This window comes from Paramormyrops kingsleyae, chromosome 1, assembly GCF_048594095.1.
Source record: "Paramormyrops kingsleyae isolate MSU_618 chromosome 1, PKINGS_0.4, whole genome shotgun sequence".
NCBI classification, from domain to species: Eukaryota; Metazoa; Chordata; class Actinopteri; order Osteoglossiformes; family Mormyridae; genus Paramormyrops; species Paramormyrops kingsleyae.
The window spans coordinates 51626878-51646587 of record NC_132797.1 but is presented as its reverse complement, the minus strand read 5'-3'; the positions used below and the strand labels follow the sequence as shown (position 1 = coordinate 51646587).

At 41.0% G+C, this 19710-nt stretch overlaps 2 long non-coding RNA genes across 3 annotated transcripts; one reads left to right on the top strand and one right to left on the bottom strand.

Annotated features, from left to right (window-relative positions):
• Positions 1-211: 211 nt before the first annotated feature.
• LOC140592625 (uncharacterized) lies at positions 212-19703 on the top strand. Of its 2 annotated transcripts, none has more exons than XR_011992989.1 (4): positions 212-1043; positions 16472-16564; positions 18510-18721; positions 18824-19703. It is a non-coding gene; the product is annotated as an uncharacterized lncRNA (long non-coding RNA). The 2 variants fall into 2 exon arrangements; XR_011992988.1 differs by lacking the exon at positions 212-1043 and adding an exon at positions 15444-15481.
• Positions 358-14368, bottom strand: LOC111836529 (uncharacterized). The gene is made up of 5 exons (XR_011992990.1): positions 14001-14368; positions 3323-3393; positions 2805-2955; positions 2528-2655; positions 358-2328 (listed from the first exon to the last, which is right to left on the bottom strand). It is a non-coding gene; the product is annotated as an uncharacterized lncRNA (long non-coding RNA).
• Positions 19704-19710: the final 7 nt, after the last annotated feature.

The window sequence follows — 19710 nt, the reverse complement described above, 5'->3', positions numbered from 1 at the left end:
ACAGAAAACTTGTTGTGCTGTACACTCTAAAAACTGATGGGTTAAAAACAACCCAACATGGGTCATTTCCCAACCCAGTGCTGGGTTAAATATGGACTAACCCAGCTTTGGTTGTTTCAATCCAGCAAGGTTGGGTTAAGGGCTTAACCCAACGTGCTGGGTTGCATTTTAAGCCCAAGTTTTGGGTTAAAATTACCAAATCTCTTGGTCAAAATCACCTCAACACTGGGTTGAAAATGAAATCTATAAGTCTTAATTGTAGACTATACATTATAACTTTATGCTGAAAATCAATTTAAGGCTCTTAAATGCACCCAGCCACCCACCAACCGAAAGTAAAACAATGTAATACACAAAAAGATTCAATACTTTTATTTCTTAACAATGGATTTTTTTCACTTTTAAGATTGTAAAAGATCAAAAAATGTCATCAAAAACTAAAACGGGATAACTTCCAATTAGTCTCATGAAATATTGACATAGAGGATTAATTGAAATATTAACATCCATGTATGCGATTAAACTAGTACAGTACAAAAAAGTTCAGAAAAAAAATCACATTCACATTAAATCACATTAAAATACGCTGAACTTCCAATTACAGCTTTCCATGGAAGTTAAAAATATATAGAAAAATCTAAATATTTGTAGATGACGCTAAATAGCATCCAATTTTAGGCTTCTGTAGAACTGAATGTGTGATTGAAAAACTAGGGCTGACTTCTAATAGTCGAGGATTCGACGATTCGATTCGTAGACGTCTGATTCGACTATGAACCTCATAGTCGAATAGTAGGAAAGTGTTATGTAACCAATGAGAAGCAGCTAGAGGTCGACCGATATATCGGCCGGCCGATATATCGGGCCGATATTTAGCATTTTTTAATGTATCCGCATCGGCCGATATCCGAGTGCACTACGCCGATTTTCAGACAAGCACGTCTGCGGGCAGCCCAGTGTTATTGTTGCTGTGGAACACGTGACCCATGCTGCCTTGTGCAGGACCACAGCCAGAAGTTTTGGAAGAGTCCTGGGATAAAACGGTAAGGCTTAAATTCTGATCTTTCAATGACCTGTTTATTTAAGTAGTTTGCTATGAAATGTTGCTTTAAAAGAAAACGCGAATTACGCTATTGGGAACTGGGGTAATGATAATGAGCCTTCAACCAACTGTAGCTTACAGGTAACATTAAGGATCATTGATTCTAATCGAGTTCGTTTTGTGCGCTTATTGGTGGGCTCACAGACGTTTTTTAATCGTTAAAAATCATTTTAATTGTTAACATTTTAATTATTACCATATCAGCCCGATGTTATCAGTTATGTTTTTTTCTTGTGTCGGAGAGTTTCACTCTGTGAGTGTGTGGGGCGGAGCAGGCAGCTCTCAAATACTGCAGCGTGTGTGAGAGTTGCGTTACTCTGCCCTGATCACAGACAGCGCCGTCCTCGGAGACACAGAGCTGCTAAGAACAATGCATGGCGGAGAAAAGTGTTTGTTCGAAAGCGTGGTTACCATTTACTTGAGCTGATGCTGACAATGGTCCTTCTGTGCAACTTTTTTTCATTTGAGACCGGAGATTGAAACAATTTTTCAGACGTCTAGATAAAAAGTGCATGACTTTGCGCAGTTAGTTTCCTCATTAAACATGTCTATCCTTTATACGGGCTTATACGTAGACAACGTCACAATCACTAGGGGCTTATGTTGTCCTTGCATACAAGGCTGTGCAATACGACAGTTATTTTATTTTATTTTCCGGGATCACTAGATTCTGATTGTGAATTTGGCTTTAAATGAATAAAAGGTATTTGTTACACACCATGTTTTTCTTTTAGTTTTTTTTAACTCTTTTGTTTGAAATGGAAAAAATCTAGCTGCTATCTAAAAAAAGGTTCGACTATCAGTCGACTACGGCAAAATCGAACTAATCAGATTCGACTATGAATATCCTTAGTCGAAAACAGCCCTATGAAAAACCAAAAAATAACATTTTGAAATAACATTAAAATAGCATTGGGTGTGAGCTATGCAAAAACGTGTGTTCTCACCATTCGTATTGCTGGGGACTCATCTCCAGGTAGCTCATACACAACAGTTTGCAGGAATTCCCATACTTGTGCACACTGCTTGAGATATTTAATATCAAAGACATAGAATGCTTTAAAACAAATGTCCACAGCCCCCAGCAGCATACTCTGCTCCATTGCCTGTCCATTGATTATCACAAAGGCTAGCGAGCACATGGCATTTTCACCGAGCACCAGAACAAAGGGGCATGGTTGGCTCTCCTCGGCTTTGCACAAGTATTCAGCCATATTGGTTCCAACCTGTTTAATAGAAATTATATGAGACTACACAAGGAATTTGACAGTAACGTGTGCAGTTCACAGCAGAATTAATGACTTCAAAAGATGTCCACAAAAGTAGCGACATTTCAGGTTTTACTACACTTTGGGGACAATTTCGTCCTCAAATGTGATCTATGCAAATAGACACACACACACACACAAAATCAGCTTGACTTACAGGCTGTAGATGAATGAAAGCCTTTCTGGTTTCTGTGAAGCTTGGTTAGAACATTTTTCTCCTGAACTTGTATGCTGATGTTGGAAGTATCACTGGGAGCACTTGTAGAGCAATGTCGCCTTGTATGCCTGCAAATTAAACAAATCACATTATTACCAAGACAACTGGCAATTATGTATAATTTTACATTTGTGAAAATAACTGATGTCATATTTCATTTTGTATAACAAATAGAGTACAGTTTTCCTTATACATACAATATGCTAAACTGCTATACCTGCTGACAGAGAATCAAAGTTTGAAATCAGATGTAGAGCTCGCTTCTCTCTGCTTGCAAGCTGAAGGATCTTCTCTTTGAAGACTGGCATCCAGTTCACAGTGAGCTTTTCATCACAGTTAGGGTACAAAGTTGAGAAGTCCTGAGAAATCTACAAGTACAAGAAATAAGATGTCAAAGCAAATATTACATGGGAAAAAAAAGTTTTTACAAAATATAAACCAATCCTGGTCTATCATTTCCTCTGTAAAAAAGACAGTATGCTAATGCAAGCTGCCAATCATAAGGTCACAATAGCAAAAGGAAGTCAGGAGAGAAGCTGGCACAGAACACTAACGATATGTGAAGAAATATAGGTTAAGGAACAAAGAAAACCTTGCCTTCCAATAACTGAAATGGAAAAAGAAAAAGAACATTAAAACAGGTTGCATAAAAACTCATAAATCTGTTTAAAACTTTTTTTTGGCCCACTGAAAGAGAGATTATATATTAAACAGAAGAAGGTGATATGCACATACCTTCAAATTTGGGAATTAAAGATGCTAAACTCCATTCAGTCAGCTTGGTTCTTACAAAGTTATCCATGTCACTGCATAAAAAATACATTTTAACATTGTAAAAATTCTTAGTAATGGATGAAAATGAGGTGGCTCGGGCATCTGATTAGGATGCCTCCTGGACGCCTCCCTGGTTAGGTATTCCGGGCATGTCCCACTGGGAGGAGGCCCCGGGGAAGGCCCAGGACACGCTGGAGGGACTATGTCTCTCGGCTGGCCTTGGAACGCCTCGGGATTCCCCCAGAGGAGCTGGATGAAGTGGCCGGGGAGAGGGAAGTCTGGGATCCCGAGGCTGCGAGGATTGCTGGGATTGCTGCGAGAGAGTGGTGTTGAGCTGCAGCGATTGTTTGGGATTGTTTTTTGGAGTGTTTTGAGTGTTTGTGTGCTTTACCTGTTTACGTGGGTGGCTGTTTATTTCTATTTATTGTTCTTATTTCGGTCAGCGTGAGTGCTTGTCTGTCCTGTCTGTTAATTAACAGCGCGATTTTTCTGAGCGGCGTTTTTCTGTCCGCGTTTAAACTCCGTAGCAAACACCCGCGGGGCAATAATAACTAATAATATCTAACGTCGGTATCGCTACCCAGCGTCGGAAAAGGACAGTTGCTCCTGAGCTTTGCTCGGTCGCCAGTCGGGGCCGGGAGGACATTTTCCACTTTTTTCCCGCTCCGGCAGTAGCCTACTGTGAGGGGGTTTTTGTGGTTTTTCGACCTCCCAAGAGCAACTTCGATTTCGGCTTGTTTTTAGTTCATACTTGGTTCAGGCAGAAGTTCTTCTGGTAAGTAGTAGTAAATTTATCAGGTTTAAAATTTTAAATAAAATAATAATTAAGTTCCGTTTTAACACAAGTAATAACTTATTTTAGTGTACTCCGCACGTTACTGCATTTATTGTTACGCAAATTAATCTTTATAGTTAAATACACTATATAAATTTACTGGGCTGGGAGTACGGGGTCATAGTGAGTTAGTTAATTATGGGGCCGGCTCAGTGTTGCGTTTGCAAGATGTTTGCCCTTCTGGACGTTAGTGTCCAGTCGGACTTCATCTGCGAGCGATGTAAGCTAGTGGACTCACTCATGGTCAAGGTTCGCGACCTTGAGGAGCAACTGGCTCGCATCCAATTCAACAGTGAGTTAGATGAGCTAGTTGATACGCCGTTTAGGGAGATGGTGTGTACGCCACTAGCGGGGGGGATGGAGAATGAAGAGCAGAGAGGTCGAGAGAGCTGGGTGACCGTAGGTCGTAGACGCAGGAAAAGGCGTACACATATTACAGAGGCGGCATCACCTGAGGTGTCTGTGTCTAACAGGTTTCAGGTGCTTCCAGCTTTAGAGCCGGAAGGGACTGGGGAAGCAGGTGGGCCCTTGGGCACTGAGGAGCCCCCTCACCCCAGAAAAAGGGAGGTTGTGGTAGTGGGGGATTCAATTATTAGGGGAGTAGACAGTTATGTGTGCACGCGTGATAGAGGGTCCCGTACGGTGTCTTGCCTGCCTGGTGCCCAGGTAGGAGACCTTCCAGATCGTGTGGACAAGCTTTTGGCCCCAGCTGGGGTGGATCCAGTTGTCGTGGTGCATGTTGGCACCAATGACATAGGCAAGGGTAGAAGGGCTGTTCTGCAGGATAAATTTATAGAAGTCGCCAATAAGCTTAGAAGCAGAACGTCCATGGTGGTATTTTCTGAAATACTACCCGTGCCACGCGCAAGTCAGGCTAAGTTAACTGAGATAAGGAGATTAAATGCGTGGCTAAAAGGATGGTGTAGGAAAGAGGGGTTTAGGTTTATGGGGCACTGGAGGACCTTCTGGAACAGGTGGGACCTGTTCAAGCCGGATGGGTTGCATCTGAACCGGAGGGGAACCAGTGTACTGGGAAGGCGTATTTGTAGAGTAGTTGAGGAATGTTTAAACTAGGGACTGGGGGGGCAGGGAGGTTAGTTAAGTATGTAACTGGGGGGAAACGGAAAGCCCCAAAAAATCATATTATAAGTAGGCACTGTAATAGGCCTACCCTTTGTTGTCTGTATTTAAACGCCAGGAGTATTAGGAATAAAATTCATGATTTAGAGGCTCTTATCTCATCAGACTCTTATGATATTATAGCAATAACTGAAACGTGGTTGAGTGATAAGGATGGACAAGAATATAATATGGATGGTTACACATTGTTCCGTAAAGACCGTATAGGTAAGAAGGGAGGTGGTGTTGCAGTATATGTAAAGGAAAACTTGCAGGCAAGGGAGCTTACTGATATAAGTAAAAGTACGGAAGCTATATGGGTAAAATTAGATGCTACAAACTCAAATAGCCTAATTGTCGGTGTTTGTTACAGAGCACCCAATGTAGCTGCTGAGGAAAGCAGATTGTTATACAGTGATATTAGGATTATGAGCAATAAAAATGATGTGGTAGTTATGGGTGATTTTAATCTACCGGGGATGCAGTGGGACATTGTTGCTGGCTCTTCTGAAAATGAACTTGACATGGTGGAATTAGTACAGGATTGTTTTTTTACTCAGTTTGTTAACACCCCTACCAGGGGAGATGCCATTCTTGATCTTGTTTTGTCTAATAACCAGGACAGGATTGGTAAATTAGATGTTTTAGAACCACTTGACAGTAGCGATCATAACATGGTTAAATTTGAGGTTAAGTTTAGTGCCCGAAGAGCAAAGTCCAAATCAAAAATATATAATGTTAGGAAGGCTAACTTCAATTGTATGAGATTAAAACTAGAAACTGTGAACTGGATGGAGTTAATTAACAAAACTGTTGAAGAGGCATGGGGATTTTTTAAAAGCACATTATTGCAAGTACAAGAGGACTTCATACCTTGGCAAGCTTAATAAGTCTCCTGATAATCTTCCAAATCCACGACGGATTAATCGCCTCCGCCCCCGGAGTTTTTCCCCACTAAACGTAAGTATATCACTATGGCTCCTGTCGTTTGCTCCGAGTGCAGTATGTTTAGTTATTCTTCTCCCGTCATTAGCGGTACGTTTGTCTGCGATAAGTGTAAGCTAGTTGCCAGGCTGACGGAGAAGATCGCAGACTTAGAGGGACGCATCCGGACGTTACGGGAGATTCAGGAGAGTGAGAGTTTTATTGAAGCAGTGTTAGCGGCTCCGGATATGTCCGCTATAGTGAGTCAGTCTCCCCCCGCTCCGGCAGCAGGGCCTTCGCAGCAAGGCGAGTGGGTGACGACCCGGCGGCATAGCCGTAAGTCCAAACAGGACCCACACCGGCACCATTCACCCATTCGCGTTTCCAACAGGTTCTCCCCACTCAGTGAAACACCCACTGAGCCGCCTGTTGAAAGCGCTCTGGTAATCGGCGATTCTATGCTAAGAAACGTGAGAGTAGCAACTCCAGCGGCCGTATTTAATTGTCTCCCTGGTGCCAGAGCGACCGACATCTTATCAAACTTAAAAGTGCTGGCTAAGAGTAAACGTAAGTATTCGCATATTGTTATCCACGTCGGCACAAATGATGTCCGATTGAGGCAATCGGAGATCACTAAAGCAAATTTCATAGCGGTGTGCAGCCTTGCGAGGAAGATGTCCGCGTCAGTAACATGCTCTGGCCCTATCCCTGCTAGACGTGGCGACGAAATGTACAGCAGATTATCGTCGCTGCATCGCTGGCTGTCGGAATGGTGCCCGATAAATGGTGTGGGTTATATAGACCATTGGCGGACATTCTGGGGTAGGCCTTGGCTTTTGAAGAGGGACGGTATTCACCCCACGTGGGCTGGTGCCGATCTCCTGTCAAAAAGCATAGCTCACAGTCTTAGGGCAGATTGCTGACTAACCAGAGCCAAGCCAAGGCGGCAGGTAAAACGGCTTAACCGACCGCCTGCTAGTCGCTTAGAGTCGTCACCCAGGCTTCATATTATTGAGACTGTGTCTGTTCCCCGCGGTTTTAATCGTGGGGGGTCATTCCATCGTAGTTCGTGTCTTGCAAACCTTAGAGAAATTAGACCTATTTCAACTCTGGATAGTAGGTGTAATGCAAACCTAAAACTTGGACTCCTGAACATTAGATCGCTGGCTCCTAAGACATTGCTCGTAAATGAAATCATTACTGATTCTAATCTTAGTGCCCTATGTCTTACTGAGACTTGGCTAAAACCGAATGAGTTCTTGGCACTAAATGAATCCACTCCAGCTGAGTATAGCTATAAGCATACTCCTCGACCCGATCGCAAAGGTGGCGGAGTTGCTGCAATATTTAAGACTGACCTAGGAGTGCGTGAAAATACTGGTTATAGCTTTAGTACGTTTGAATTTATTATTCTAAATCTTGCAAGCACATCTAAGTGTAGTTCTACACCTCCAATCACCATTGCCATTGTGTATAGACCGCCAGGCCCCTATAGCAATTTCCTTAAGGAATTTGCAAATTTCTTAACAGGCTTGGTGGTTACTACCGACAAGGCCTTGATTGTAGGTGATTTTAATATTCATATGGAAAATGAAAGTGATCCAGTAACAAAAGCATTTACTGCCATTCTTGACTCTGTCGGTGTACATCAGAATGTAACTGGGCCAACTCATGCCTGTAACCACACCCTAGACCTGATTCTTAGTCATGGTGTCCTGGTAGAACACATATCAATTATCCCTCAGAATCCTCTACTTTCAGATCATTACCTTTTAACATTTCAAATACAACATAACTCCCCTAAGGCCCCAGACCAGAGGTATGATACTAGACGTTCCATAGCCTCATTATCCGCTGCAACTTTTCTGGAACAGCTCCCACAGTCCTTTAACCTAACCTCTGAAGTGTCATGTGTAAATGAACTTGAACAGGTAACTGTCAACATGGTAGAATCGTTTCGTACCACTCTTGATCATGTAGCACCACTCAAGAAAATAAAACATAGAGATAAGAAACCTGCCCCCTGGTACTCTAACCGTACACGTGAACTTAAACAAGCTTCACGAAAGCTAGAACGCAAATGGCGGTCAACAAAATTAGAAGTTTTTAGATTTGCCTGGAAAGAGAGCCTGTCTAAGTATAGACATGCACTAATGACTGCTAGGTCTATGTATCTCTCTAAACTAATAGAAAATAACAAAACCAATCCTAAATTCCTATTTGAAACTGTATCTAGGTTAACAAAGAATCGTTCAATGTTAAACTCACAAGTCCCAGAAGCTCTTGGTAGTGATGCCTTTATTGCGTTTTTTAATAATAAAATAACCACGATTAGACATACCATCACGAGCACGCCCACGGTTGCACACAACCACCAATCCTCTGCTAGTGCTAGTGTTATTAGTACTAATGATAACATCTTGGAATGTTTCACTCCTGTAGTGCAGACAGAACTCCTTCAGTTAATTTCCTCTTGCAAACCCACCACTAGCCTTGTTGACCCAATACCCACCAATCTACTTAAGGAAATTGCACCACTGATTAGCACTACATTGTTAAACTTGTTAAACTCATCTCTTAGTCTTGGATATGTTCCTAAATCTTTTAAAATGGCTGTTATTAGACCTATCCTAAAGAAACCAAATCTTGAACCTAGTGACTTAGGAAACTATAGACCCATCTCAAATCTTCCCTTCATTTCTAAAATTCTTGAGAAAGTTGTTGCTCACCAGCTGTCCTCCTTTCTTCAAGATAATAATGCTAACGAGCTATATCAGTCTGGTTTCAGACCCAATCATAGCACAGAAACGGCCTTAGTCAAAGTGATAAACGACTTGCTTATGGCTTCCGACCGTGGCTGTATATCGCTATTATTCTTACTGGATCTAACTGCAGCATTCGATACTGTAGACCATAATATTCTTTTGGACCGGTTGGAAACATTGATTGGCATTAAAGGGACAGCACTACTGTGGTTTCGTTCGTATTTAACTGATCGTTACCAGTTTGTCCATGTAAACAATGAGTCATCCATAGCCACTAAAGTAAGATATGGTGTCCCGCAGGGATCAGTGCTGGGCCCCCTACTGTTCAATCTATATATGCTACCGCTTGGTAACATAATTAGAAATGACAGTGTTAATTTTCATTGTTATGCTGATGATACACAATTGTATATATCTGTTAAACCTAGTGACGCATCCCAGCTCTCTTCTTTAGCCGACTGTCTGCTAGACATCCGTTGTTGGATGGCAAGGAATTTCCTCATGTTAAATACTGAAAAAACTGAGGTTCTTTTAATCGGTCCTAAGGAGGCCCGCAATAAGTTTGTGAACCCCAACCCTAGCGGCCTCCCTACTCAATTTAAAACAGTGGTCAGAAATCTTGGTGTCCTGGTAGACTCCGACCTCTGCTTCAGTGCTCACATAAATAGCATTACCAGTACGGCATTTTATCATCTACGGAACATAGCCAAGCTTCGGAAGTTGCTGTCCTTTCAAGATGCAGAAAAACTAATACATGCCTTTATAACTTCTAGATTGGACTACTGCAATGCCCTCCTTTCGGGTTGTCCATCTGGATCCCTACATAAACTTCAGTTAGTACAAAATGCAGCTGCCAGAGTTCTAACAAAAACTAAAAAATTTGATCACATTAGCCCTATCCTGTCTTCCCTGCACTGGCTACCGGTCAAGTTTAGGATTGACTACAAATTATTACTATTGACTTACAAAACTCTGAATGGCCTTGCACCACAATATCTCAATGATCTTCTGGTCCCTTACAACCCTTCTCGCCTGCTTCGTTCACAAGGAGCAGGATATCTATTAGTTCCTAAAGTAGACAGGGCTACGGCAGGCTGCAGAGCATTCTCTTACAGAGCTCCGCAGCTGTGGAATGGTCTCCCGGCGGATGTGCGGGATTCAGGCACACTCTCGCTTTTCAAGTCTAGATTAAAAACGCACTTGTATAGCTTAGCGCAGTGGTTCCCAACCTTTTTTAACTCACGGCCCACACAGCCAAACACATATGTTTCCGCGGCCCACTGCAAAAGAATTTAAACGATCCCGCTTTTTGTGTTGGGTTAACTAAGTACTCGGAAGCAAGGCTGTTAATTGTCTTTATTGAATAAACTGGTAATTTATTTCATTATATATCAAATTATGATTTATTTGATTTTGACTAGACATTTTTTATTATATTAACAATATTACAATTTCTATTAATAATAATTGGCGGCCCCCCTGCAATACCGTCGCGGCCCACTAGGGGGCCGCGCCCCACAGGTTGAAAACCACTGGCTTAGCGTATAGGAAACCTAGTTCTGGTTCCAGCTAGTCCCTCACTCCCAGTCAGACTAACAGTATGAGGTGATGAGCTGGGTGGGGATTGGTGTCATTGGCTTTGGATAAACTGAGGCGTCAGTGCTGTCACTCTGGCTCTACACTAGAGTGCTGATGTTCAGGGAGTCCCCATGCCTGTGTTTCCGCCTGTCTCTCCCTCTTTCTCATGCTGCTATACTCAGACCTGCCGGAGCCTAGACGAATATTGCACTCGATCATTTTGCTTGCACTGCCTCTGATTTCCTCAACTCTGGCTAATACACAATTATTCTTACTTCCTCCCTCACCCCTTCTGGGGTGTGCTCCATGGAGCACAATGTCGTTGAAGAGTTTATGCCTCTGCGGCCTGCAAGACAACTACCTCAACCTCCGGCAACTACCCTCCAACCTGCCTGCCCTTGGCTCAACACGATGCCTCGCCATCCATCCTGCGGCTGTGTGTCTATTAATCCTGCCATCGTGCATCAAGCACCACGTGCCTGCACCGGTCGGCCGCTGCATTGAGACATATATTTCAACCCCTGTATTAGCTTAGTCATTTCATCTTGTCTGTATTAGCTTAGTCATATCATCTTGTTTGTTTGACTCATCTGCCGGCCCCTGGAGGATGGGCTCCCCCTTTGGGTCTGGTTCCTCCCAAGGTTTCTTCCTCTTAGGGAGTTTTTCCTTGCCACCGTTGCCTTTGGCTTACTCAATGGGGGGTCCTTACGAGGCAGAAATGTAAAGCGCATTGAGACAATGTAATGTTGTGATAATGCGCTATATAAATAAAATTGAATTGAATTGAATACCTGTTTCTAGCAAGAATAAATCAAGGAAATTGCAACCTAGGTGGTTTAATAGGGACATAAAGTATAAAGTAAGGAGGAAAAGGGCTTTGTTCCAGAGATGGAAAATAACTGATGATGACATAATAAAGCAAGAGTATCTAAATCTACAGGCTGAATTAAAAAATGACATTAGACGAGCTAAAAGGAATGTCGAAAGGAAGATCGCATTGGAGGCTAAGGATGACGTTAAAAGTTTCTTCCAGTATTTTAACTCTAAAAGAGCTCTAAAAGCTGAAATCACTAATCTGCAGGATAGTAAGGGTCTTATAATTGAAAACGACATTGGCATAGTAAATGAGTTCAATGATAGTTTTGCACGGGTATTCACTGTTGAGGACACTAGTAACTTACCAGTTCTTATTACTAATCCAACATCGTCTATAACTAATATATATATAACTGAAGCTGATGTTTTGCAAAGCCTAGCTAAGCTCAAAATAAATAAATCACAGGGCCCTGATGGCATCTTACCTATAGTGTTAAAAGAGATGAGGGATATTATTTGCCAACCCTTAACATTACTGTTTCAAAAATCCTTATCTGAAGGTGTGGTACCTTCTGATTGGAAGCATGCCAACATAACGCCCATTTTCAAAAAAGGGGATAGAAGTAATTTGTCAAACTATAGGCCAATCAGTCTAACTTGTATAACTGGTAAAGTTATGGAGGCTATAATCAAAGAGAAAATGGTAGATTACCTGGACTCAAATAACATTTTGAGGGATAGCCAGCATGGATTTAGGAGAGGTAGATCCTGTTTAACAAATCTGTTGGAGTTTTTTGAGGAAGCTACTCAGGAAGTTGATGATAAGAAGGCCTATGATGTCATCTATTTAGATTTCCAAAAGGCTTTTGATGTTGTTCCCCACAAGAGGCTCTCACTTAAACTCAAAGCGACAGGTATTTTAGGAACTGTAGCGACTTGGATTGATAACTGGTTAACGGATAGGAAGCAGCGAGTAGTTATAAGAGGCTCGATGTCACAGTGGGCCTGCGTTCATAGTGGGGTACCGCAGGGTTCAATTTTAGGACCACTTTTGTTCCTTATTTACATAAATGATATAGACACCAATATATACAGTAAACTGGTGAAATTTGCAGATGACACCAAGGTGGGTGGTGTAGCAGATACTGAACTAGCGACTCAGCAGCTACAGCGGGATCTTAATTTAATTAGTGACTGGGCTGACACCTGGCAGATGAAATTTAACATAGACAAATGTAAGGTACTCCATGTAGGGAGCCGAAATATAAAGTACAGGTATTTTATGGGACCTACTGAAATAAAGGTAGCTGATTATGAGAAAGACCTTGGTGTGTATGTTGATGCTTCCATGTCTCATTCTCGCCAGTGCGGGGAAGCAATAAAAAAGGCCAATAGGATGTTGGGGTATATCTCCAGGTGTGTGGAGTTTAAGTCAAGGGAGGTAATGCTAAGATTATACAATTCCTTGGTGAGACCTCACCTAGAATATTGTGTACAGGTTTGGTCACCATATCTTAAAAAGGACATAGCGGCCTTAGAAAAGGTGCAGCGTAGGGCCACAAGAATGATTCCTGGTCTTAGAGGAATGTCATACGAGGAAAGGTTATTTGAGCTAAATCTGTTCAGCCTCAAGCAAAGGAGACTGAGGGGGGACATGATCCAGGTCTATAAGATTCTAACAGGTTTGGATGCTGTTCAACCGAATAGTTACTTCAGCATTAGTTCAAATACAAGAACTCGTGGCCATAGGTGGAAATTAGCGGGAGAACATTTCAAACTGGATTTAAGGAAGCACTTCTTTACACAGCGTGTAGTCAGAGTATGGAATAGTCTTCCTGATAACGTAGTGCAAGCTGAATCCTTGGGTTCCTTTAAATCAGAGCTAGATAAGATTTTAACAACTCTGAGCTATTAGTTAAGTTCTCCCCAAGCGAGCTCGATGGGCCGAATGGCCTCCTCTCGTTTGTATAGTTCTTATGTTCTTATGATTCCCTGCTGAGACTGCTGCCCCCGCGACCCGACCTCGGATAAGCGGGAGAAAATGAATGATAATGGATGGATGGATGAAAACTAGATGCATCCTACGGTTAGAAATAGAGCTAAAAGCTCGTTATTTGCATGATCCGTGTCGAGTCGATGTGCTGTAACGTCTATTAGCCTAATTTATCAAATTCAGACAGTATTTAGTAGGCATTTTATCGTCGCCTCTTTTCCTTAAAGTTTGCTAATTTTGTCCACTTGACAATAAAATCTGAACAATCAAACTTTTGGCGCGCTCCACAGCAGGCTTGACTGAATGTAACTCCCTCCAAGTTGGAAAACGGACACAAGGCGTTCTTGATTTTTACTGGCATTTATTGCACACAGGTGCCACCAACGATGCCGTGAGAACTGTACAAACAACATAAAATAATCAATTTCCACAGTAAATTGTTCTCATAGAGAATAAACAATAAAGCACATTATTAAACAAGATAAAACACTCACAATTTTACATTTACAAATGTTAACATATTACACTTGACTACCATAAACTCGACAGTTCTGTCACAAATAAACATCTTATTTTTCTACCACAACATATAAAATACAAATTGCATACCTCATTGGCCGCATTAACTTGCAGGGGTTAATGAAAACACAATTTACAGTGTCACTCCTTTTCACTGCTGGAAAACTTCGTTGCATGCTTCTGCATAGCTCTACCACCGAGTGAGAGAGGAAAGCATGCTGCGCTCTATCGAGTGTGGCGTGCAACTGAAAATATTGTCAACCCCAAACAACAGACTGAACATAGGTTCCACCCTGGAAACATTCTGTAAACCCTTCAAATGTGTATTTTAAACCGACAATGTATACATTAAATCTAATATATTAAAAATAAAGTATTTTTAACTTATTTATTGTAACTTAAACCTTGAAATTATCTTAAACTGCATAACTGCTGCTGACGGCAGCCACACTGAAAAAGATCGGATGATAACGCAGGGTTAAAATAACGAACTGAATTTAAGTTAATTACAATATATTCCCAAATATACCAATAATGTTAACGTCCCCACATTTTAAACGTTCTGCTTTCCACAGACCTTTAAAGTGCATTCACAGTTTTTGTGAGTTTTCTTCAGACATTTTTAAGCGAAACAAGATGGCTAAGTTAACTATAGTATTATTGGTTTAAAAATTCAGATTAAATCATCACAAACACAGAAGTATAAAAAGTATTCATTCGGTACACGACGAATACTTGTCCCGTCACAGCCCTATATAATAGCCCTAACAGCAAGGTTAACTTGGGAATACAAAATAACTCACTTGTTTTATAAAATATGAAAATAATACATTCGACTAAGTTAAAAATTAAAATATGTACTTATATGTATGTAGTAAATGTGTGGTGAAAAAAGACTTGCGTATAACGTTACAAATGCAACCACTTTGAACAGCACCTCTCCCTCGCCTTGGCGCGCAAACAGTTACGTGACGCTCCTGTTCCCCTTCAGGTCCGCATTCTGTACCTAGCACGCTGGGTTACAGTTATTAGGAATTGTCAACCCTATTTGGGTCAAATTAACCCAAAGTGCTAATCCAGCATCCTCTACCCAGCATTTGGGTTGTTAAAACAACCCAGCGTTTTTAAGAGTGTAGTGGTAGGCCAGTTTCAAATCGCATATTTGACACACTGCCTTTGTTTTGTCTTCAGTCAATTTAAAGTGCTCCCACACAACTGAGCTCTTCGGCATTTTTGTCTTCTCTCTGAGATAAAGTAAATCCATGGGCGTAAATCCCGGGGGGGACGGAGGGGACATGTCCCCCCCTATCCGAGGGTTGTCCCCCCAAAAAAAAATATTAAAAAAAAATAAAAATCGCACTATCTATTGTGAAAAATATATGTATGTATACCTAAAATAATTCTGTAAGTAGAAAAAAAAACAAACGTAAAAAATGCGTTTAGAAACAGTTGAGTTCCCCCTCCCCTTCCTCACAGTGGTTTGGCCAACTGACTGCTTTCCCAGGTCATCTCACCTACTCTACACACACGAATCAAGTGTGTGGCTGCGGCTCAATTAATGTTGAACTCCAGTAAGTAGGGTATTTTATTCACTTTAAATAAAGCGATTCTCTTTAATGTAGTTGATGCAGACTCATTCATAAATTAGTTGCGGCAAAAATGCTGATTACCGATGTAATTTCCCACGAATCTGCTATATTAGCGATTAAAATATTACTTATCTAGTTAACGTTAGCTTGTTTACAATAGCTTGTTGCATAGTGCACTGCAACTAACACGCCAAAGCCATTTCCCATGCATTGTTTTATTTGTGATGACTTGGCATAATGTTAACTTAACATTAACGGCCACAATTAGCATATTGTTTAGCTCTGCATTTACTAAATGAGCGCTCTGTGCTACGTCCGAACTCACCCCACTGTATTTTTTTTGTATAATCAATATCTATTATGCATTTAAACAGTCATGTTTAAATTTTATTGTATGTTGATGGCTTGACTGTAAACAACATAACAAACAATGCAATAAATAGTTTTGAAGAAAAATCTGCTTTGTCATTGAACCTGCCATTGACCTGCTTTAATTGTCATTGAATTTTGTCATTGAACCATGCTACAATAATAATGATAGAAGCAAAGTTTTTCATTGTGGGGACATATCTATATAAGTACAATTTGACTGTATTATTTGTGTCCCCTTCAAAAATTGCTCATGAGAAATTTTATATTTATTCTCCCCCACTACTGTTAAATGAAATTTACGCCCATGAGTAAATCACGATGTTGGCGTTGCCGCAAGGGCTAGTCATTTAAGCGCGAATGAGAACCGTTTCGCTGGGATCGATGTCACGTGTTATTTTTTTTTTTCTTCCGAATATTCGAATCTCAAAATGAAAACTCGAATGCCATCCCTCCAAACGAATATTTGAATAGTCGAATATTCTGGTCCAGCCCTAGATTGTGGTGAGAGTGAAGAGCAGGTGGATATTGCACTATTGCCAGATAATGCAAATGAATCACTTTTTTTTGAAGAATATGGCTCTGTTTTATCTCAAATTGCAGGCAAAGCACATTCTCCCATCATCTGTAATTCAGTCAGTAATTGAGGGGCTGCAGGACATCCATGATATTAGCCAGTCTCATTTGCTACACATGGTAAGTGAAAAATTAACTACACTTGGCATTTCTGAAACTGATGTAAAGAATGTTGTAGACATTATGAAAACTGATGATCTTTTTCGGATGTGTAATACCCATGCACTACACACTGATAAGAGGAGAAAGTCTTTCTATAAAGCCAATTTCAAGTATGTTGAACCTGTCCCCATCTGCCTTGGTAAAAACGAATCTGGCAAGGAAAGCTTTGCTCAGTACATTCCCATTAAGCAAAGCTTAGAAGCTCTGTTCTGCTGTAAATCAGTTATAGAACAACATAAAAATTCACGATCTACAATTAAAGCAAATGATGTCCTCAGTGATGTATGGGATGGCAGTAATGTTGATGACAATGTGCTGTTAAAAGATGATACAGATTCGTTGGCTTTAATCTTGTATCAAGACGCTTTTGAAGTGGCAAACCCACTTGGATCTGGCAAAAAAAAGCACAAAATTCTTGCTGTTTACATGACACTTGGAAACCTGTTGCCTTACTGCAGGTCAGGAATTGACCACATGCAGCTAGTTCTGCTGTGTAAGGAACAAGATTTTAAGTTTTTTGGCCAGGATTTGGTTTTTGCCACTCTGGTACAAGATCTTAAAGACCTCGAGGAAAATGGGGTTCTGTTAGCTGATGGAAAGGTTCACAAAGGTACACTCTGCGCAATAGCAGGAGATAACCTTGGATCCCATTACATTGGTGGCTTTGTGGAAAATTTCAGTAGAAGTAACCACTTCTGCAGATTTTGTGAAATTGACCGCCAAACATTTCTTTCAGCACCCCTGACAAAGGCATTAACAAGAACTGTAATGTCATATGAGCAGAATCTTAGGGATTTGGATTCAGGTGCAGCTGAAATTGCTGTTGGTGTCAAATGCAATTCTCCATTTAATGACCTAAAGTACTTTCACGTATGCCAGCCAGGATTACCTCCCTGTCTAGGACACGACCTTTTTGAAGGTGTTGTTTCATTTGACCTTGCTTTGTATGTGGATCACCTTGTAAATCAAGAGATGCAGTTCACTTACACTGAACTGAATCACCGCATTAGCCAGTTTAAGTATCTGGGGAATGATGCACGTGATAAACCAGCTAACGTTACTCATGGTACTGGGAAATTAAGTGGACATGCAGTACAAAATTGGTGCCTGCTCAGGCTTTTACCTCTTTTGGTAGGGGAAAAAATTGCCAATCCAACTGAAAATGAGGTGTGGCAGTTAATACTTCAACTTAGACAAATAGCAGAGCTCATCTGTGCTCCTGTAATTACAGTCGGTCAGATTGCTTATTTAGCAGTTCTAATTGAAGAGTATATTGAGACTATTAAGATGTATTTTCCAAGTCATCCACTTAAACCGAAACACCACTACATGTCCCATTACCCTGAACTCATTAAACGTTTTGGTCCACTCATTCGCTTGTGGACACTGCGTTTTGAGAGTAAGCACTCGTACTTTAAACAGTGTGCCAGAAAATTGCACAATTTCAAAAACCTGAGTGCTACATTGGCAGAAAGACATCAGCTTCTGAAAATGTTGTGGCAGAGAAAGGGACAGAATTTCATGCAAGTGACTACAACGATGACATTCAAGGATCTGTTGCATGCTTTCACTTTGAACCAGGGAATACACTGGCATCAAATGAAGTGACAGTGAAGGGCACACTTTACAAAAAGAACCTGCATGTCATTTTGCAGAACAATGATGAGGGAATTGTGTTCGGGAGAATTCAGTTAATTCTTGTTCATAACAATTCCAGTGTGTATTTTGTCACACAAAAATGTCAATCTTTTTGTCTTGTAGACCAGGGAGTTCATTGCTTGACATCTCAAGATAAGGGTTATTTGTGCATAAACCAAGACAGCTTACTGGACTATTATCCACTTCCTAAATACTCTGTGTGGCTTGTCAGTTATTGTTCTCCACCATTCTTTCCCAACTCTAGAATAATGTCTGGATTGAAAGAAGCATTGAAAGATGCAGTACTGTCAGTGTTGCCAAGCCTGTCTCCAGATGTTATCAGTCAACTGGTTGAGAAGCTCACGAATCAGGGAGTGGAGGGTTTAGATGATTTGATTTATGTGAAGGAAGATGACATTTTGGAGTTCATCAGACCTATCCAATGCAGGAAACTTCTTAGTGCCTGGCAAAATCAAGGTAGAGATAAGATTGTTTATTTTAAAAAAGTGATCATTTAAAATGTTACATTGCATTACAGTACTTTTTCTGACAGATGTTTTTGTTGTACATAATTTACAGAAAAACAAAACCAACTGTAGTTTTGCAACCAGTTGATGTTCTCCCATTGGTTCCCTGTGAAGCCAGCACTACTCCTGATGCACGTCCATCATGCTCCTCAAGCACATCAGCAAGCAGTCCAGGATCAACTGGTGTTTCACATTCATGGGCTGAAAATTTCAAAGTTCCCTGGAACTTAATGCCTGCAGGTATACAGAGTGCTATTGAGAATGACCAGAGACCTTCCCCAGCTGACCGACGACAAATGATTAGGATCCTTGCTGATGAAATGAAGAAACATGAGGAAAACCCAACCAGATCACAGTGTCTAACTGTTACTCAGCAAATAGTCAGAAGGTATCCAAAAGTGTTTGCTGACATGGTAGGTGACAGGCAGATTGTGGGTGGATATGCATCTCTTCTGTCACAACTGAAAGTACGAATAGAGCATCTTAATCGAAAAAGTAAACTCAGTCATCATATGACACAAAGGAATGAAATTGGAAATACTAAAAAACGAAGTTCCACTGATTCTTATGGCTGTACAAGCTGGCAGCCTATTCTTCCACCTGGTGAAAGTTACGAAAGAATTGAAGTTAAGCGCCAAAGGATGGAGGAGATACATCATCATGAGGGAATCTCTGGAGCACAGAGAGGGGACATTTGCAAACTCATGGAAGAGACCTATTGCCTCCAGCGTAAGATGATTAATGAAATCCCGTCCCATACCATTGCAGATATAAGAACCAAATGGCCATATCTCTTTGCACAGAGACATATATATGGCCATTTTGAGATGCTTACTGACAAAAAAGTGCTCAGACTTTTGGAATCATCTATTCAGGAGGGTGGACCAAAAATTGTCCAGTTTTTCAAAGAAAAACCAACTAACGAGGATGTTCGGAACA